At 41.1% G+C, this 22,840-nt stretch overlaps 1 protein-coding gene across 1 annotated transcript in view; it reads right to left on the bottom strand.

The window, feature by feature from the left end:
- LRMDA (leucine rich melanocyte differentiation associated) overlaps positions 1-22,840 on the bottom strand; it is a 741,312-nt gene that overhangs the window by 416,096 nt on the left and 302,376 nt on the right.

The raw sequence follows: 22,840 nt of genomic DNA, 5'->3' as shown, positions 1-22,840 counted from the left end.
CTGCCCTTAGCCTACATCCAGTGATAGTACGGAGGTAATCATACACGGTTTTGTTTATGGTTTTTTTAGGATACCCAAATATGTGGAAAGAGCCCTCTGACCCTGAAAATTACACATCAGTTGTAACTGATGTGTTCAAATGGGTATCTTAAATGGATTCAAACTGGGATTGAGATACTTGAATGACCAGCTTCTGCCTTATGAGCCTGCCGGAATGTGGTGTTCCACTGGAGAGGACTCTCTTTCTCATGACACCAACATCAAGGCTGCATTCGAATGGGATGCAGAAGAAGGCCTTATTGATGGCTGAAGTCAGACTTGGAATGCTCCCTTAGGAGAAGCTTGCCTTTTTGTTGATCCTTGTTGTTGCTGCTATGTCAAAACCCACTTTGTTTACTGTTTTTTATCATCTATAAAGGCATAAGAGCTCTCTCCGCTATGATTTAGCTTGCTGCTGCTTAATAGAAGAATAAAAAAATACTCTGTTGACTGTTGAATTTTTTGAATTTTTGGTACATGGATGGACAGACAGACAGGCAGATTCTTTGGGGAATGTGTTTATTATTGTCATTGTTGCTTTGCTAGCATTTTCAAGGAAAAAGCCAGATAAAAGTATTTATAATAAAGGAATAAATGTGTGTTTAAGACTGTGCATTGTTAATATGTAAATAGAATGAGGGTAAGGTCTATTTTCTTAGAAGACACACGGAATAATGGGAATATGTCTGTGTAAATGAAGCAGATTATCTAGACTTTATGCATCCGTATTTATGAAGAAAGGCCTGTGCTGATGGATCTCAAACCAGGCCAGAGGGGTTGCTGAACTGAATTGTTAGAGGCAGGTTTTTGCCACATGTGAAATGCCATTTATTTTGCTTACTGGTCTGATCATCATTTTAATATATCTATATAAACATTTCAGAGGCTTTCATAAAAATAGTTACATATGCTAAAAATTCAGAGCTGGCATGCTGAAAATTAAATTTTAGTATGAAATACCCATTGTCATCCACTGAAAAAATGTTTATCAGCCATGTAACATTGAGATGTTTCATTTTTAATTCAATCTAAAAAAAGTATCAGGAGAAAACCATTTCAGAATTTTTCTTCAACACTTATCTCAAAAATGGGCCATTTGATTCATGAACATCTCTAATGTATATCATCAGTGACTGAAGGAGTTTTTTTATATGATTTTTGACAATTTAACAAGTCCTCCTGACAAATTAAATGGTTGTGTTGACAACTTAACTGTACTGCCAATCAATATTTTCAATTACTTTCATTGTCATTCAGAAAAAATACAACACGAGGTCACACAGTGGTAAATCCAAGTAAGGAAAATAAAATGATGCACAATCAGTTGGGGGAAAAGAAAACTTAAAAACTTTGAAGTACAACATGCAATTTAAAGATGCTTTGTTTTTCTTTGGGAGGTTTCTGCTAAAGCAGAAACACTTCTAAATTTAGATCCTAGCGGCATCACTCACTCACTCCACAATATAGTTTCCTTCCTTCCTATAAGCAATTTTAAAGTCATTAAACTTGAGCTGCTGCCACAAAGGATTTCATTAAAAACAACTTCTTTATTGCATTACTTCCCGCTATAAAGCTGCATATTCCTAGCTTTTACACAAGGACGGGACAAGTCACATTACTTATACTGCAATTCTTTAAGAGCATACCGGTCACTTTGAGAAATCTGAGCCAAACAATGCTAGGTCAAAGGTTAGTTGACTTGTGCTGTCCAATAGGGCAGGAGCAGATCAATACAGTTTCTAATGCTTCATTGTCGCATGGAAACTGGCTGCTGCATTCTAAAAATAGATGACAATACTTAAATAAAAATGTGCTTTCCTCTTATGGGATCATTCACAAAGGAAGGGAAAAATTGCAGTTTAATGTGATACAATCCAGGCGACTGGAAAAGTCTATTGAAAAGCAAAGGGGGAAAAACAGAATTTGTAAAGTATTGTTCACTAAACAAGGCATAAATGTGGATTATTATTTTTTTGTTTTTACGGTCTGTCAACAAGTTTGTAAGAACCATTCCAATTCCAAATAATGTTAACAAGAGCCTCTTCATCAGATGCCTGCTATGTTTTCCTGGGTTACGCTGTTTGGTGGATGTATGGGTTGGAATTGTGATAATTACATAATTAACAGTGGAAATTCACTAAAAACAACAACAACGTTGCAACTGTTTTGTGAATTGCCACTGTCAATTATGTAATTATCACTGTAGTTTTCTGCATTTCTTTCTGCCTCATTGTCTACAATTCCCCCCAACATCATGATATCAAAAGCTATTGAGAAATGCAGGAGGATCATCAGGACTGAGCTTCTTCTGTCACTTTCCTGGCAAAGGTCATCCATCAGGCTGACCAAGACTGATTTGGTTCCAAAACTAGGTCAGAGCTTAGGCTGGAAACCCAATAATCTGCTTCCTCCAAGTGTTACCTGGAGCTAAACAGCAACCATCCTCCTGAGCACTTTCTCCAAAAAAAGGGGGAGAGAGCCTTTTCAGTTGTAGCTCCCCATCTGTGGAGCATTTTCCCCACTGACATCCTCCTAGTGCCTTCACCGGTATCATTTCAGCACCAGTTCAGATTCTACCTTTCCCCCCTAGGGTTATGGTAGATTAAGAGGGGGATTGTTTGCCATAGTGAGCCGTCATTGCACCTCTTTGGGAATGAAATCCACAGCCTATGCACTACCTATAAGACAGATATGCCTTGTACCTCTATCCCAGGTGGCAGAGGGATGCAAAGGAAGCTCTCCCTTCAAGATGAACTTGGAGGTAAGTTCATATGGGAGGAGACTGCCTTTACACAACCTGGTCCCAAACAATTTAGGGCTTTGAAACACATGACCTGCACCATGGTCCCGGAAACAATCTGGGAGGAAATCAAGTTGGTATGATGATAGTGTTATACGATCTGAAAACTGGATTGCCGTCAGCAACTTAAGTACCACATTTTGTAACAGGTGAAATTTCTGCACATTTTCAAAAGACAGTCCACTACAAACCAAGTTATAATAACCTAATCCAGATGTAGCCAAAGCATATGGATATGTGCTAAGATCCACCTTTCCTATGAAAGGCTGTAGCTGGTACACCAACCAAGATTGTAAAAATGCTCCTGGTCACCCAAGAATGATTGGAATGCTATGCATCAGACTATATCGAGATTGTAGTGCTTCCTCCACATGACAAGTTGTTTATTGTTGATTCTAGAATTCTATCACTGTTTTTAAAAATTACAAATTTTGCTTTGCATTTCCCCTTAAGACTCAATTTTTGCAAGCAGTTGTAAATCCAATCTAATTTACTACAAAATACTTTCAAGTATAACCTGGAAATTGCAGTGCAACACCAAAATATATGCAGAGAGAAAAATGGGGGAAGGGGACTAAAACCACAGCTACTTTAATAGCTATAATGTTTTGGGACATGTGAGAACTTCAGGCAAACAATAGTTCATCTGGGCTGAAATAGTATTCAGCCATCTGAAGTCCAGCTAAAGCTTGTGAAGCAGCTCCATTCTGCCTACACAGTCTTAACTTACAAGCTATGAAATCATAATAATTTGTTCATTTTATAGCCACCCCAGAAATGTTACCTATTGCAAAAATAAAAGCAACTTTGGTATGGTTTGGTTGTTTTGTTTTTGAAATTGATAATGCTTTACTGGGTAAATATGATTGGTTTCCCTTCTCATTGTTATAAGTCTGCAAATGATAAGCAAATAACAGCTTTTTTATAAACTTTGCTTTGATGTTTCCTTTACAATGAAATTAATGTAAGCTATGCATATAGTTATGTAACTCACAGCAAATGGTGGACAGCAAACTTTGGCAGAAACCGAAATACAGCAAAACAGAATCAATGCTGATTGTGACAAATATACCATAGGTTAGAATAGAAATTGTTGCCTTCTTACAGCCCTAAACAGACTGTATCTGAATGTTCTTAGTTTTATCTCCCCTATTTCTTCTTCCTTTTATGCCATGTTTACTGGATTATACAACAGTGCGGCAGCAACTCTGTCTCCTTCACTTAGTAGCATTTAAAGCCCTTAAAAAACAATATAATATTTGCTATAATATTAGTAACAACTGCTACTACAACTACAATTTATTTCACTGCCTTCTACTCCCACTTATCTTATGAAAGTTAGTTCCAAGAAAGTTTGAGTTCCTCTGCTTTTAACAGCAACACCATTTATCTATCTATTTATACCTGCTAGAGCTGTAAAACCAAAGTTCCTTGTTCTAATAGCATAAATTAAGTTTAACCAATTCAGACTTGAGTGAAACCTTTATTCCACTGAGGCGATTTATTTATGATGAGAGGAAGAAGTTGAATCAAAACACCCATCCCACAGTCACATTGTAGGAGAAAAACATCGGAGACATTGAGTGTACCCATGAACACACAGTGCACAAGATTAGGGTCATGCCTGCTGCACTGCTCTCAGCCTCCATTCATTAGAAACCAGTTTCTGTGCCCAACTCAAAGATGTGCGATCTGTACCCTGCAAATATGGATTGTACTGTAGGCCCCTGTGCAAACCAGATCTTGAACACACTGGAAGCAGAAGCAATGCAGCTACACACACACAAACGCACACACAAACAACCTATACAGGGCAACAGAAGCAAATTGTATCACTTCTGACCACCTGAGCAGAAGGCTACTGTTACTGCTGGAAGCTACTACTACAGTTTGCTTTTGCTATTTATAATTTTCTACCTTAGCTGACAAAGGTTAACTATAAAAGACTTTCCCCTGCTCGGTTTAACTGTAATGAAAGCAGACTTAATAGAACACCAGGACATAAAGTGATGACACAAATATCAAATCTTCCTAATAATAAGACTCTTCCTAGTTACTCGGATCAATAAGCTTCCAGTGCTAACGAAAAAAACCCCAGACACTTCAGCACAAAGTAAAATAAAATTTGTCTTATGAAAGACCTGCTTCCAGAAGTTAATTTGAAGAGACTGACTTCTTGAAGCAGATACCATTGCTTGTGTTGCTACAAAACCAATGGATTCTGCACAGTTCTGTTAACCATCAGCAATTATCTTCCTGTCAGAGCTAAAGGTAACAAATTTCCCCATATCCAGCAAGGCTATATCATCAGCCGGACACCGGCATCATTTGACGGAAACTAAATCACTACACCAGCCAACAGCTCTGACAGACAAATGTGCTGCCTCGGAAAATCTAGGCCTATCACTCGGGCAGTGAGGTGGGGGTGGGGGAGTAAGGGTTCTCTCAGCTTTCTGAGAAGAGATTAAATGTTGTAGATTCTGTAAGTACAGTACAGAGGAAAATCCTAAATATGAGAATTATTAATGGACTTTAGACTGGTCTTTTTAATCTGTTGCCAGCACATGCTCATCTATTTTACCTTGATCTGCCTTGTTTCCTGACGGACAGAAAAGGCAGGAACTGTTCATTATCCTAGCCTTAATCAGAGCCAGCAGTGGAAGAACAATGTAACCCTACCTATCATATGGAGAGCATTTTAGCACTCACTGTTCTTTTATAATGAAGATTGCGTAATAAAAGATACCGCTAATATGTCCTGTCCTTATACCAGACAATAACATCCAGTTCACAGTATGCTACATAATGGGGATATCAGTTTCTAACCTGCTCAAAAACCAAATAAAGCATTATCACATTGCAACTGTAGCTGGGCTGGAATTTCCTGTTAAGCTGTGGTTAGAGCATACATTCCCTCTTCACAGAAAGAGGGGGAAAGACACACACACACACACACACACACACACACAGAGAGAGAGAGAGAGAGAGAGAGAGAGAGAGAGAGAGAGAGAGAAATATAGTACAATGGATCAGCCTATAACAACAAACCTACTAACTGCAGACTTCATTTTTTGATAGACAAAATATTAAAGGTAAGTTACATGAGAATCTTTGCAAACGGCAAATGATTACTAAACCAGAAGCAAATTAAAACGGCTCTTAATTGGCATGCTAGTAAGCAGTGTGATTTCCCCTTTGATATCACATTAATCATAGACACCATTCTACGTGGGTGGAAAATCTTGGGGAAAAAGATCGGATGGCTACTAAGACTGATAGTGAGATATGTAGCCTCACCACTTTAGGTCGCTGGCTCAGATCTGGAACAAGGTAAATAGTCAGTTCAAGTTATTTCTGTTGAACAACTGACCAGTGATCTCAGTGAAATGAGATACTACTAAATTAAGAGCTGGTTTGACATCTCTTTTATAGGCATATATCTTAGCCCCTGTCAAGATTCAGGTAAGGAAGATTTAAGGATGTTTAGTTGCATGTGTGAATATTTCATTTCCTACCAGTGACCCTAAATTAAGGGTAGCAGGTGTATATAACCAAAATCTACTTGCCAAACATTTTTTATTTATAGAATAACAAACAGTTTCTAACCACAATGTACTCCCAAAGCAAAACATAAAACACAAACATAAAAACATAAGGCCAATGGCCCATCTAGTCCAGGAATCTGCTCAAGGGATGCATGTGGAAACCTGCAAGCAGAAAATAAGCACAAGAGAGCTCTCCCCTCCCATGATTTTCAGTAACTGGAAACATTGCTCCTTCCAACTGTGGAGGAAGAGCATAGCCATCTTAGCTAGTAACCATTGAGAGCTCTCTCCTCCAGGAATTTGTCTAATCCTCTTTTGAAGCCATCCATGTTGGTGGACCCATCACTGCCTCCTGGGGGAGCAACTTCCATCATTTAACTATGTGCTACGGACACAGGTGGCACTGTGGGGTAAACCACAGAACCTAGGACTTGCCAATCAGAAGGTTGGCGGTTCGAATCCCCACGATGGGGTGAGCTCCCGTTGCTCGGTCCCTGCTCCTGCCAACCTAGCAGTTCGAAAGCACATCTAAGTGCAAGTAGATAAATAGGTACCACACTGGCGGGAAGGTAAATGGCGTTTCCGTGCCTTGCTCTGGTTTTCCAGAAGTGGCTTAGTCATGCTGGCCACATGACCCAGAAGCTGTACGCCGGCTCCCTCGGCCAATAAAGCGAGATGAGCGCCGCAACCCCACAGTCGGTCACGACTGGACCTAATGGTCAGAGGTCCCTTTACCTTTTATGTGAAGAAGTACTTCATTTCATCCGCCCTGAATTTTCCAATATTCAGCTTCATTGGATGTCCATGAGTACCACTGTGAGAGAGGGAGAAAAAATCTCCCCTATCCCCTTTCCCAAAGCCAAGCATAATTTTCTAAACTTCTATCTACAGTATCCTTTTTGAGGTGAAGCAACCAGAATTGTATTTCTGGAGAAAGTGGGGTACCAGGAAAATGCCAACCTGTGCCCAGAAAGAGGAGGTCAAAAAGTAAACCCTAGGAATGTTATTTTATTTTACTTTTTGCCTCAATATGCATCATTACATTAGGTGACTGTTTGCTTGCTTGCTTGCTTGAGACAAGGACCATGTGAATGACTGTGCCCACCCTGCTCTTCAAAAGGAGAGCCAAGGGGACATTTCAAGTACTGAGACAACATCTTAGCTTAAGCCTGGTCATGTACCTGCTTCTGAATTGCTGAGCTGCGTAACCTGTAATCTGATCAATGTTTAAACTGTGTAATGACTTTTGATAATAATAATTTATTATTTATACCCCGCCCATCTGGCTGGGTTTCCCCAGCCACTCTGGGTGGCTTCCAGCAAAACACCAAAATACAATAGCCTATTAAACATTAAAAGCTTCCCTAAACAGGGCTGCCTTTAGATGTCTTCTAAAAGTTTGGTAGTTATTTTTCTCTTTGACATCTGGTGGGAGGGCATTCCACTACTGAGAAGGCCCTCTGCCTGGTTCCCTGTAACTTGGCTTCTTGCAGCGAGGGAACCTCCAGAAGGCCCTCGGTGCTGGACCTCAGTGTCCGGGCAGAACGATGGAGGTGGAGACGCTCCTTCAGGTATACTGGGCCGAGGCCGTTTCTATTCCATCCCTTCTTCTTAAACTTTCTATCCTTCCTCCATGGTTATATCCCCCAAGCTCTCATTCTCTCTCTTCTTTTACCCCAATTTCCACTGGCTGAGGAACAGACTTGGTGGGGGGGGGGGGGAACCTATCCCCTGTCCCAGAGGAGCTTATCTATTAAGCAACATGACTTTTTATTTATGTATACCCTATTCCAGATTCTGTGTCTTGGTCACTTTGAAGTGTACAATAGCCATAAACCAGGAAAAACACCGACAAGGGTGGTGGAGGGGAGAGGAAGGAGCACCAGGTGCTTGAAGAAAGATAAGAGCTACTGTAGTGGTTGATGCACTTGATGAAACCTGAAGGAGGATTATTCCAAAACATGCGCCAGAAATCTAATAAATAAATAATAAAGGAAACAATGGCTTCAACTGCGCAAGGTAAAAATAGCACAAGTTAAGTTTGCCTAAGATGCGATCGTACTGTATCGCCAAAATGAAATTGTTCGTTATCCATTGGTAGGAGGTCTGCACACTGCAGACTTCAAGCTGCCTACATATCTAATCCAGTCCCACACAGGGACTTGTGGCTGTTTTTGAAAGGGACTTTGCACACGGTTAAAAGCAAGTGATAAATATTTTGCACATTTGACCCATCAGTAAATCAAAATGTTTATTGTATGCTGAAAAACAACCCACATCCCCCTTTCCTACTTTGCCAGAGTACAGCAACTGAAATATGCTGCCCTAATTTTTTCCCCTTTCATAAATTATTTTTTTCACAAGCAACCGAATGTGTTTTATAACACCCAATATCAGCCACAGAAAGCAGTTTCTATGATAGTTCATAACTGGTCAGGTGGGTTACTAGCTGCCTTTAACTTCCAATAAGCAGCTAACTAACAAACCATCCATTACTTACTTCAGAGAGATTAAAGGTTAAGCATAAACTTGATTACATGCTATAAATGTGAGTAATTTGAAATGTTATTGGTTATTACAGAAATATACGGTAATAATTTCCTCTTTAATGAAAGGCAGCATGTTTTTAGTGGCCCCTAGTTTCTTGTTTAGGCTTTAGGAAGGCGATCGGTGTATGATTAACAGCTACTTTTGCATGATAGGCATCTGGGATGAGATGGCATAAATGGATGCTCACCACTTAGCTGTATCATAAAAATGCAAAAATACCATCATATTTGTATGATAAACACAAAGTTTATAGGCAACACTCTTTCTGCTCTCCTCCAAACTGCTCATAGCTCAGTAGGTGCTCTACTTTTTGCTTGCCTGAAAGAAAACAACACATTTCAAAAGATTCAAATGTGTAACCAAAGTTACGTTTACACTGAATTTAAACTCACTGCTTGCAAGCCAAGAGATGTGCTTCCCCTTTCGACAAAATGCTCTTTCAAGGGTGTACAGGGGCAAACCCAAGCCTGCTTGGAGGTCTTACACAACCTAGCCTTCTAGTATCAGAAATGTGTGACCTGAGTATTGAATCAGTAGCTCATGTGCCTCCAGCTTGCACTCTTTATTACCCCTCTACTACTATCCAGACCAGGTCGCTCAACCATTGCTACTGAGCCCTTTCTTCAAGATAATCAGGTGACAACAAAAACTGCAAAAAAAAAAAAAAATTAACAGGGGCAACTAAAATAAGATCTATTACTTGATTATTGATGAAAACCTCCAGAATGTATTTTGTATGGTTAAGTTTTTACCTCTATCTTCAGTACATTTTATTTTATTTTATTTTATTGCTATGGCTACTGGCTGATGCAAATAAAGATTCTTCTGATTCTGAATCTGAATGTGTGGCCTGTCTGTGGCTTTATAAATACAAAGGTTGTTTTTATATATGTGGAATAGTATGCACACAGAAACTGAGCGCCCTGTTTCTATTTTGTAAAGCTATATCTGAAGCCACTCTTAGCGGTGAGGGAAAGCACTATGCATTTACACAGGCGCTTTCTCTTTTAGTAGCAGTTGTACATTCCAGTAGTCCCACTGGCTTGTTCTTTCTATACAATATTTTTGAGTCAGGAATGACCAACATAAACCAGTTTCTAAGCATGAAACGGATAGTACAATGCCACATGAAGATCACAGCACACCCTAGTGTTTCCAGATACAGGTATAACTGTATGATGACTTATGGTACTTCTGTGAAACAAGAAATAGCACTTTGCAGACACAGAGACGTGCTTTATTCTAGGCGTTTCTAGGCAAGCTCGTTTCTCCTGCTCTGGAAGCTAGGAGCCAGGAGTGCCAACTTGAATAAAATATTGTGGGGGGGGGGGGGAGGTAAGCCCCGCCCCACATAACTGATCACATGACACAGTGCACACACACCATTTGAATGGCAATGCACCCTCAAATATTTTATTAGGGGAGGGTGAAGGCTCCTCGGCCCCTAGGAGTTGGCTCCTATGCTAGGAGCCAAACCAATGGCTTCAAGTTACAGGAAATGAGATTCCTGACTGAACACCAGGAGGAACTTTCTGACATTAAGAACTGTTTGACAGTGGAACAGATTCCCTTGAGTGGTTGTGAACTCTCCTCCACTAGAGCTTTTAAAGCAGAGGTTGGCTGGCCAACTGTCATGGATGATCCAATTGAGATTCCTACATTGCAGAGGGCTGGGCTAGAGTCCCTTCCAACTCTACAAGTCTAGGCATCTATGATTCTAGAGCCTTGCTTCTGAATTGTGATGGGGCAACAAAGCAGATGGCCTGTATTTATTAATAAAATGGACAAATGACTATGGTATTTTATTCCCTTTCTCTCTAGCACAGCTGTCATTATGGACTGCAGCAGCTAGGTGACAAAGCATGTATTGTGCATTCATAAAAGCCCAGGGTTCAATCCTTGGCTTCTTCAGTAAAAAAACAAAAACAAAAAACCCCACCACTGGTTACAAGGGCTGGAAAGAGCCTCTGTTTAAGACATTGGCAATACTTGCCCTAGAGGGACCCACGGTCTTTATTGGCGTAAGGCAGCTACTCATGTTCAGGCATTTATGGACGGTAGTTTCCCATCTGCCAAGGAAGTGCATTCATTCATTCATTCTTTTCCCAGCCTTCCTCCCAAAGGAGCCCAAGACATCAACAACAAGTGATAAAACAATGAAAACATATTTTGAAAATTCCCAACACAGTGGTACCTCAGGTTAAGAACTTAATTTGTTCTGGAGGTCCATTCTTAACCTGAAACTATTCTTAACCTGGGGGACGCGGGTGGCACTGTGGGTAAAACCTCAGTGCCTAGGACTTGCCGATCGTATGGTCGGCGGTTCGAATCCCCACGGTGGGGTGAGCTTCCATCTTTCGGTCCCAGCTCCTGCCCACCTAGCAGTTCGAAAGCACCCCTAAGTGCAAGTAGATAAATAGGTACTGCTTTATAGCGGGAAGGTAAACGGTGTTTCCGTGTGCTGTGCTGGTGCTGGCTCGCCAGAGCAGCTTTGTCACGCTGGCCACGTGACCCGGAAGTGTCTGCGGCTGGCTCCCGGCCTCTTAAGTGAGATGAGCACACAACCCTAGAGTCAGACACGACTGGCTCGTACGGGCAGGGGTACCTTTACCTTTACCTTTACCTTTTATTCTTAACCTGAGGTACCACTTCAGCTAATGGGGCCTCCCACTGCCATTGCGCCGCCACTGCCCGATTTCTGTTCTCATCCTGAAGCAAAGTTCTTAACCCGAGGTACTATTTCTGGGTTAGTGGAGTCTGTAACCTGAAGCGTCTGTAACCTGAAGCATCTGTAACCTGAGGTACCACTGCACAGTTGGAAATTGGGGGAAAACTCAAAAGAGTAAGGTCTTTAGTAGGCAGTGAAAAGACAAAGGAGATAGTGTGTGACACACACATGGTCACAAAGAGACACAAACTAAAAAGCAACTGTGGCTGGAATGGACTGTGGAGGAGGGAGAATTGTTATTAAGCAGAAGCACTGTGGCTTATGCCTAGAATGAAGGGTTTTTTGTTTTTGGTTTTTTTAGTGTGCAAGAACTATTGTTTCTCCGGACATGAGGTTGCCTCCCGTCAAAAATAATGACCTCAGCTTGGAGCTGCAGGTATTACAGCCAACAGTAAGTCAATTTTTCAACCTGTGGGCCTATCACTTATATTTTGGCTAGATGTGCAATGCGATGAGTGCTATAAAGTTTTTACTGCCGGGAGTTTTGGATGACCACATTACTCACAAATGGCAAAGTCACTAGTGAGTTATATAAGCCTTCCCAAACAAGTGGCAATAAAAAAGATTCTAGTGGACACACACACACATCTCCTCTTCAAGGTTTTGTTTATATAGCCTCTTTTATACTTCATCTTCACAGCTCATCTTCCAGTAAACCTCAGTTTGTAACTGAAAATGACCATTTCCTGGGGGAAATGGTTTGACACTGACCTTTAGCTTTCCCCTATCCTAACTGCTCTCAACTGCTGTCAAGAAGGGTTTAACTTCTAGTGTGGACAACAGAACAAATATCGAATGCAGATATTATATGGCTTAAGTCCAATAAACCCTCAACTTTGCATAGCACTGTGGAAACAGCGTTGTCCATTTTAGGCTCATGGATGTCAAGCATTGGTGTGTTTTTTAACACTGGAGTTATTTCAGAAGTTTTGCATGTATTAATAATATACACTTTAAAGATATGTTCCACAGAAGACAAGGGATCTTATGACCTATACTCTCACAGAAATACTCAACAGCCGCCTGCCAGTGAAGAAGTAGCTGCACAGCCAAATGACAGAGTTGGAACAAATAGGAAGATGCATATGCAGGCCTGCTTCAGAGTTCAGGCTCTCATATACATACATGATTGTCTGTAGAAACACATAGGATGCTGTGCGCTTCATAAGCCACCAAGGAACGTACAGAAACACCGCTTTGTGAACCTGCACCTCCGTATAGATCACTTTTTCATGTGCTGTCATGCTGGCCCCTCTTCAGGGTTCCCAAAAGGTTACTTGAAGAATTTCCTTTCCCCATAAGTGCCAGCTCAAATGCTGCCATCTGCAGTTCCACATCTGTGAGGTGTCCATCTTAGTGTGGCAGCACCTATGACTTGGTAAAAAGGTAAAGGGACCCTTGACCATTAGGTCCAGTCGTGCCCAACTATGGGGTTGCGCCACTCATCTCGCTTTATTGGCCGAGGGAGCCAGCGTTTGTCCACAGAAAGCTTCTGGGTCATGTGGCCAGCATGACTAAGCCGCTTCTGGCGAACCAGAGCAGCACACGGAAACGCCGTTTACCTTCCTGCTAGAGCGGTACCTATTTATCTATTTGCACTTTGTGCTTTCGAACTGCTAGGTTGGCAGGAGCTGGGACTGAACAACGGGAGCTCACCCCGTCATGGAGATTCGAACTGCCAACCTTCTGATCGGCAAGTCCTAGGCTCTGTGGTTTAACTCACAGCGCCACCTGGCCCCTTGGTACTCCCTGCCTATTAACATTAGGCCATGACTCAGTGGTACCTTGGTTTACAAACACCTCGGGTTACAAACACTTTGGGGTACTGGAAGTAGTACCTTGGGTTAAGAACTTTACCTCAGGATGAGAACAGAAATCGCGGGGCAGTGGCATGGCAGCAGCGGGAGGCCCCATTAGCTAAAGTGGTAGCTCAGGTTGAGAACGGTTTCAGGTTAAGAACGGACCTCTGGAACGAATTAAGTTTGTAACCAGATGTACCACTGTAATGTTCTTGATGTCTGCTAAATTAGCAAACGTACCCAAACATATAATTAGTTGTATATAATTGTTCTAATTTTTTTGATATTGTATCGTATGTTATATACACTGCTTAAAGATTTCTCCCAAAAACTTATGCTAAGACATGCCAGTGGGTCTGCTGCCAGAAGAGAACCATAATTGTCTTTGATAAAAATTAAAAACTAACACATACTACTTTTTAAATGTGTTTGTGGGAGGGGGTGGGGAAGGGGGGGTTATTGGTTTGTATGCTTCTTTGTTCTTGTCAGGGGTCTCTTTACCTTTACCTTTAGTGTTTTTATATTGTATTTTTATGTTGTGAACCGCCCTACGATCTACAGATGAAAGGTGGTATACAAATTAAATAAATAAATCAAAACCAACTTATTTAGTCTGGTCTCACACAATCCTTCTTTCAATGCTATCTGGGCCTGTCATAGATAGCAATAGCGTGGAAGTATTGGGGAAACATGCAAAACAAATAATAAAGCTGAATAAATCCACCATTAAGGTACTATATTGTGCGAAGAACACGGCACAAAATACAATGGCAATGCGACACCAGACACCAGTCTGGATGGGGCCCCAAGAAAGGGAGGTGCCTAGAAAACATAGTCAGGTCACCTGGAGATGTCTTTATGAGGTCATCCAGAATGTTTGTGTCCATTGTGACAGGGGACCAGGGAAACCATCTCAGTTTATAAGGAAAGCTTCCAGAATTCTCAACCCCAGTGCTCACACCACTGAGCATGTGTGGCCAAGGGGCTTAACAGGAAAGGGCCTCAGAATATATTAGGAAGGAAGGAAGGAAGGAAGGAAGGAAGGAAGGAAGGAAGGAAGGAAGGAAGGATTTCCCACTATCTGATACACAAACCAGAGTGCTAGAGCTGGGACAAAATATCCTCAAAAGGTATGATATCAACTTTTTCTGGTGCAAATGCACAGCACTGGGAAGGCAGAGGAAGTTGGGGCAACTGAAGGTGAGATGTGACGAGGAGATTAGCTAATGGAAATTAAGGTTTGGTGTGGATGACTGGCCAATTGCTAGCTTTTGGCAGGGTTGTACTCCCCCTGGAGAAGCAGATATGCAGGCTTCATGTTGCAGGGAGGCAGAACCTCAGTTACGGTAAGTATTTTTATTGATTTACTTGATTGGGGGCAGCTGCCTCACTACCCCCCTTGGCTATGCCCATACAGGCTTTAGGAAGGGGGTGCCAGGCGTCAATTTTTTTTTGGGGGGGGGGAGAAAGGTGTTGGTATTGCATAGCGGTGTGTACCACCAGAAAAAAGCACTGTCTAAGAGATTGTCTCAACCCATATATACACAACCAGCACTGAGCTCTCCAGCAAAGAGCCTCCTGCGGATGCCACCTCCAGGAGGTCCATTCTGTATGAGGTAGGAACTGTGGGTGTTATTCAGCCAACTCTTTACTCAGAATAGACCCACTGAAATTAATGAACACGGCTACGTCAGACCCATTAATTTCAACACGTCTACTCTGAATATCATGCTATGCCTTTAGGGTGGCGGCACCAACACTTTAGAACTCCCTCCTGTTACATGTAAAAGGGTAAATGGACCCCTGACCATTAGGTCCAGTCGCGACCGACTCTGGGGTTGCGGCGCTCATCTCGCTTTATTGGCCGAGGGAGCCGGCGTACAGCTTCCGGGTCATGTGGCCAGCATGACTAAGCCGCTTCTGGCGAACAAGAGCAGCGCATGGAAACACCGTTTACCTTCCCACCGGAGCGGTACCTATTTATCTACTTGCACTTTGATGTGCTTTCGAACTGCTAGGTTGGCAGGCGCAGGGACCGAGCAACAGGAGCTCACCCTGTCGCGGGGATTCGAACTGCCGACCTTCTAATCAGCAAGTCCTAGACTCTGTGGTTTAACCCACAGTGCCACCTGCGTCCCTCTGTTACACGTAAGGCACACTATTTAGCGGATAGAAACTCCACTGGAAATCCTCGTTATTACATATTTTACATGGCTGTTTATTTATATATATATTTTAAATTTTCATATATGGATGCTTTATGATGGCCTATATTTGTAATGCCTAATAAAGGTTTGGCAAAGTTAGTAACATATCATGCAGGCACCATCTCTGTTATCTTTTTGGTGCCTGTTGAAAATCTTTTCCAACCAGTCTCTTCAGTGGAGATTTTTATCTCAATCTATACTGGAGGTTTTTTAAAAACTTTTTTTTTTAAAAAAATGTGGTGCTTTTATTGTTAAATCACTTCAGGACGCTGTATAGGAAGTGTTTCATGAGATGGTAAATAAATAAATAGAAGCCTAGCATCCATTTTTATATGCTTCCTATATGTCTGCACAGTACATAACACACATAGCTCTTTGGTCTCAAGGGGAACTATCAGTCTGGACACTGGTGTGTTGCAAATCCCGATTACTTATTCCCCGCCCCCCCAAGGGTCAGTTAAACAAAATTAAATCATTAAGATGCAGAGAATAAATAGAAACTGATAAGGACAAACATGGCACATTCACTACTGAATTGTCTTAGGATTGCATGAGGTGTGTCTGTGTGTTATCTGCCTATAAAATATAAATATAAATATAAATATAAATATAAATAAATGGTTGGTATAGACCGGGAAAATGGGGAATCTGTGGCTTCACATTAGTGAAGTCATGTTAAACAAAATATTGTTTTGTATTCTCCACCCCCTTCTACTTCACTTCTGAACACACCAGCATAAGAGATTTACTTCCGCTGAACTGGAATATTTTAATAACGGAACAATTGGGGGATTTGATAAATGTTTTGGGGATTAAAATTGAATAAATTAATACAGGAAGCTAACTTGCTGTGATGGGGGGGGCAGTATGGAAATGCATCTAAAAGTGTCTAGTAATTGATCGTTCACAATTTGCAAGCCTGGCATGACTCCATGCAGAGTCCCCAGTCTCGCTAAGGTAATTGGTCCTATTGAAAACAACACTGGCTCAGCAGCACACACGGGCTTTCTTCCCTCGCCTCTAGGCACAGGGAAGGATCAATATCTGTTAGGATTGCTTCTTGTTCCAACAATGTAAGATTTACAATACTTGCTAGAATCCTCACTTTGTCTTCACCCAACTCATCAGTGGAACCCAATTACTAACCTCAGACAAACAACATTAACATGAGCCGCTATGCTTCTTTATTGCCCTTCATCCAACTCTCATTTCGGGATCTTCAGGCAGTGGCACTATAACAGACACTACACTTTAAAGTGTGCTCCAAGGAATAAATTTCCAGTCTTTCATTACTCGTACCTTGATTTACTTCATATCATCTTGCTGCTATAGACAAAGATAACACACTGTAAATTACAGCTGTCCTGTCTTGTAGTTTCAGAGGTGGGGGGAAGGCAGGGAGTGACTCTGTTTACTCAGCCAGCCCTGGAATCCCCCTTGCTACATCCCTACCATCAGCTATGACTAATATTTATTGTTGCTATTTGAACACTGTATTTCATGCAAAATTAGTCTTCTAAAGGTTGGAGGGGGGGATTTTATTTCTCACTTCTTTCCTTCTTACACCTACACATGCATACACAAGATACTTCAAAGAGCAGAACGAAAGGTGCACGTTTTATATTCTTTATTGCACCTGTTTAGGATAGGTAATCTCATTTAAACTTTCCTCATGAGGCCGTTCCAGGAAATTCCCCACCCCCCAAGCCCTGAAACCATAATAATGCAATGACTTTTGATACTTCACAGTTCGTTATGACCTAATTTGGGCTTAATACGCAGAAAGCCGAGAGAGAGAGAGAGAGAGAGAGAGAGAGAGAGAGAGAGAGAGAGAGAGAGAAAGAAAGAAAGCCTTTGGACTGGAGGTTAAAAAAGCCCTTTTGACTGTGTTATTAAGCCTGCCTCTCATTTTGCTGCTTTGCTGGCTGCAGTCACGGCTTGTGAAAACAGTCACTGGAAAAATTCCTTCAGGTTAGCTGTTGCAGTACCCCCTTATTTGTCCTACAATTTCCTCCATCCTCCAACCTATTCCACTGGCTGATAACTAAGAACATTAGTTTTATGCGACTTGTCAAGCTCAAATGAAAAGAGAGCTAACTTTAATGACACTGCAATTAATCGCCCCAATAGACAGACAGCTAAAAGACAAGATATTGACTTCATTAAGGATAATGTATTATGTCATTAAGTTAGTAGGGTCACCTTGTGTATCATATATGCCTGCTAATATATTGGCATTTTCCTCAAATAAGATAAATTCAGATATGAGTGATAAAGCTGATTAGAAAATGTTTAATCTAAAGAGGCTATGGGTTGGCTTTGCAAACCTCAAGTGTACGAGGCATTGTAAGAAACTATTATAGATCTCAGATTATCTCAAATAACTGGCCCTAGTCATTTATAACCTTGTTTTTTGCTCAATTTCTAAAGTTAAAAAGGTATCTCAGCTGATGAATCCTAGATATCTTTTGGCAATGCTATAGCTCAGATTCCACCACCACCCCATTTTTACCTTTAATCTGTTTTACTACACGTTAAGCAGGAATTACTACTGGCTATACGATATCTCAACTGGCATAAGGAAGTTTAACTATTTAAGAGACAATCTATTCAATTAAAAAACAACAAATACCAACACAATTGTTTATCACAGTTGGCCACTTTGCAGCAGGTTATTCATTCTAATCTGTTAATATTTCATTTTTAAAGCCCCATATTTTCTATTTATTTAATTTAAGAGTGCAATCCTATGTATGCCTATTCAAATGTGAGTGTCTTTCAGTTAAGTGGGTACATAGGAATGCATTATTAATAATAAATCAGCACAGGGGTGGCTAATCTGTGCCTCTCCAGATATTGCTGGATGTCAGCTCCCATAATCTTTGACCATTGGTCATGCTGGCTGGGGCTAATCAGAGTTGCAGTCCAGCATCTGGAAGACCACAAGTTAGCCACCTCGACTTAGCACTTACATCAGGTCTTGTAACTTCCATCACTTCAATAAGCCTTAATTACCCTGTAAGGTAGGCTGGTACTACAGGGTGAATCCTTTAAAAGAGGCCCTATGGATACAGAGTACACATGTTCCAGGGGGCCTTTTTTAAAAGACTCACCCTGTTCTTTGCCCATACAGTGGATGGAGGGATGGGGATCAAGCTAAATGACAGTTAATTGCCCAAGGTGATTTCACAGCTGCTGTGAGATTTGAAAAAAAAAAGGGAAGGCTGTGTGCCTGTTCCTCCACCACTGGAATTAAGATTGCCTGCTTGGGTTCTAGATTTTAAACATGAGCTGGGTTCTAGATTTTAAACCCTCTCAGGAAACAATGAGCAGTTCTGTGTTGTACAGCACCTAGCACCTACATGACAATGACTGAGACTTGGCAGTGCTTCATTGTACAGTGGTACCTTGGGTTAAGTACTTAATTTGTTCTGGAGGTCCGTACTTAACCTGAAACTGTTCTTAACCTGAAGCACCACTTTAGCTAATGCGGCCTCCTGCTGCTGCTGCGCCACCGGAGAACGATTTCTGTTCTCATCCTGAAGCAAAGTTCTTAACTTGAGGTACTATTTCTGGGTTAGCGGAATCTGTAACCTGAAGCGTATGTAACCTGAAGCATATGTAACCCGAGGTACCACTGTATTTAGGTACTGCATGATGACTAGTTAATAAGTGAATGTCCTTCGTTAATGACTTCGATCAGTCAGTGGAGTACAGTAGAAAAGAGTTTTGGACAATGAAATCCTGGGTTCAAATCCCCATTTCCTGGAGCAGCCTCACTGGAACCTACTTCAGACAGTTGTTGTAAAAACAAAGAGGTATACACCATGTATAGCACACAGGGGAGCTAACATCAATTCACAATTAATTGCTTCCAACCTGTGGACTATTTAAGATTGGGGTGCCATTATAATTATTTTTGAAACATCACATACTATTACTGATTTAAAGAGAAACATTGTCACGCGTGTGCTAATGATGCATTCCAGTACCATCATCCAAATGACTAGGTCTTCCCCCAACTTGGGTTTGGAAAATAGGAGAATAGTAGCACATCATTGTTAATCATTGCTTTGTCTCCTTATATTTGTGGGCTTCAGACTGTGCTCTTTCCCCCCCTTTCTATATCTGCCATTCCTCATGTGAGCACAGACTCACACAGATCATTACTCCAGTGGCCACAGAAGACAAATCAAGGCCATATGAAATATTTCCCTCCAGCACATCTTATTTTAAAATTGCTTAATAAAGATTTTTGTGCCATTTAATATGCTCCACAGTGAAGTAAAAATACCCATTCATTTCTTTTATAAAGGACGGTTATTTTACAAACATTGCTTGGATATGCTTACTGCAAATACAGAAATGTCAGTGAAAGATGATGCTTCTCTAATTATTTATAACAGCTTGCTCAAGTACTGCATGCATAAGCACAAGCGCATGTTAAAATAATGGAGAACTTCCTAACGAATACACTGATTTTCTAACACAATAGTTTCCCCCAAACAAACTTGCAGCCTCATTTCCAGCGTCTTCATTTTTCTTTTTAAAAGGCATTTTTAGTATTTAGCAGCTGGGGCAGAATTCACACACTCATTTTATTCTGTCAATAGTCACAGCGAAAACATATTTACAGAAACACCTCAGCATTCCTGTTAGATTAGTGGCTTAAAAAAAACCAACCCAATAAGGCAATGTATTTTATAAACACATACATAGTAAATAGGGCATTTCCACACCAATGAAGTCATTGGCAAGAACTCAGATTTGTATTTTCCAGCCTAGATTCCACCTATTATTTCATTTTAACATTTCCACAAGAGAAAAAGTAGGAGACATGAAGAAAACCTTTCTCAGGACTAGGTGCAACAAATGTTCAGTAGCTGCTTTTGAAAGAACCAGCACTAACTCATGTCCTTTCCAATCCTTCACTCCAAACCGTACCTTTTAACCTGCATCCCATCTTTCCAATATTTCCATTAGGATTGTCAAAAGCAGAAGTTTGGAAACCTTTCCCTGTGACCTTGGCATTTCTTCTCAGGCTTAACGTATTGGCATTTTTTCCCCCTCTGACTGCATCGCTTCTCATTTGTCATGATTATTGTTGAATTTTTCAACTGTCATTCCCGAACGTAAATCAATGGTTGTCGACTTCCCCTTTGTCATATCTGCACAGCAAACAGCCTTTCCCTTCTAAATGAGGCTTCCTCCCTTTCCATCCATTAAAAGGGCCTGTCTTTTGGAGAAGTCAATCCTTTGTTAGGTCACTCCATTTATCATTCTTCCAATCAGCACCTGACACACGTATTCAGCCAGGTCTTCAACCACACAATCATTGTTCATCTCCCCCCCCCCCCCGTAATTTATTTATGCATGGTGCATTTTGCCATCCATCTTGGCCAGTTTTACATTTTTCACTGCCCTTCTATCCTTAGGTCTCATTTGCCTTAAAAGAACAGTAAGTTTGAAGAGGAGGGAGGGAAGGAGAGAGAGGGAGAGGGAGACTGTGTTTGTGAAAGTGCAATGGAGGCCAGTATGCCCCTTATAAACAAAAATACACTATAACCTCTAAAAGACTGCAGACCTTTAAGATTTTGTTATATACTATCGACAGCAAAAGCACTGCTTTCAAGGGTTTCTAAAATTTATTTATTTTAACCCTTCAATGGAGAATAATGAACCATATGACTTTTTCAACACATTGTAAGATAACGACGTTGCATTGTAACATCATCTCTTTCTATGCAAGATATCTGTACTTGCAAAAAATAATATAAGGTGGTGGCTTTGTCCAAATGCTGCATGGAATGCTAAATTTAGTAATTGCACGCATTCTCCTGTCCCCAGGTTAATCTATTTTAATTCTCAACGGCCAATAGATTATTATTTTATTGTGAAACAATATATTATTACTATTACTATTGCTATTAAAGCACATGGACAATCACTCCCCATGAATATTTATTATATGGTCAACAGCCCAGTTTGCTGCCCTGCCCTGCTATGCTGAGCTAAGCTAAACTAAGCTAAGCCAAGATTTGGCTTAGTGTGTCACCCAAATGGAGACTTGTGGTAAGGCTCTCTCCTTACTGTGAGCCATAGCCAAGGTTTGTTAAATGCCCATAATCATTCTTAATCCAGCCCAGATTTCACCAGATTTGATTTCCCACAGATGTCAAGTAGGGATGTAGGACTGTATTTCACTCCCTCTCCTCTCCCTATAACCCTGAAGCTGTTCCCACAGGTTACCTCCCCGTATCTTACAAATATCACCTACAGGTTGTGAAAACCATTGTTTTCCTGCAAAACATGCACTTGGGTTCTATTTATTTCAGATTAAAAGCTGTATACATAAGATGCATGAAATCATGCCTACTGGACCTACTGTTGCCCCTTCCGTATTGCAAGGTCCTATTTGCACACAAGTTTATTCATTTATTTTAAAGATTAATATACTGCCCTTCAGCAACACTTTGAAGGTGGTTTACAAAGACTCCCACCCCCACAAAAATGAAGGGAACAAACCAATCCTGGGCAAAGGGGACCTTGGACCTTTGGAGGACAGGACTAGCAATCACGACCCTGATCTCCACTCCATACATTCATCTGTCCATTCCATGAGCACAGGGATTTTGCTGATGCTGTGATGAGGGTGATAATTACTGATTGCCATAACACTACCATAAACTACAGGGACATGTGTGAAAGAGAACGGGGTGTGGCTATGAGGAAAGCATAGCTTGCCGGAACAACACAATGAGTTTCCTTGTTCTTAAAGTTAACATTTATTAATTAGAATTGTAGGCTAAAAACTGATATAGCCACAGAGAGAGAAAAAACAACTCCGGAAACCTTAAAAGATTTTGGTTAACATGCAAAACCTGCCACAGGCTCACAGCAAAAAAAGAAAAGGAAGCACACTCAATTGGTCTGGTAATACGCCCATAGCTGCAATTCACAGTACAGCTGCACACAATGGAAGTAAACGGAAGGTCACAGGACAGAGTGGTGTGCTTAAATGTGCCAGAAACAGGCACACAAGGAGAAACAACCCCTCCCCATTTTCTACAGACCTTTAATGAACTGTTTCATTTTTGCAGACATTCCGTCTTCCAGTGCCCACATTATCCGCAACACCCCACTATTGCAAAACACTCTGATGCGGCCAAAAG

This window comes from Podarcis gaigeae (genome assembly GCF_964106915.1).
Source record: "Podarcis gaigeae genome assembly, chromosome: 5".
Classification (NCBI taxonomy): Eukaryota; Metazoa; Chordata; class Lepidosauria; order Squamata; family Lacertidae; genus Podarcis; species Podarcis gaigeae.
Note: the sequence above shows the minus strand (reverse complement) of the source record. Positions and strands in the feature narration are given on the sequence as shown.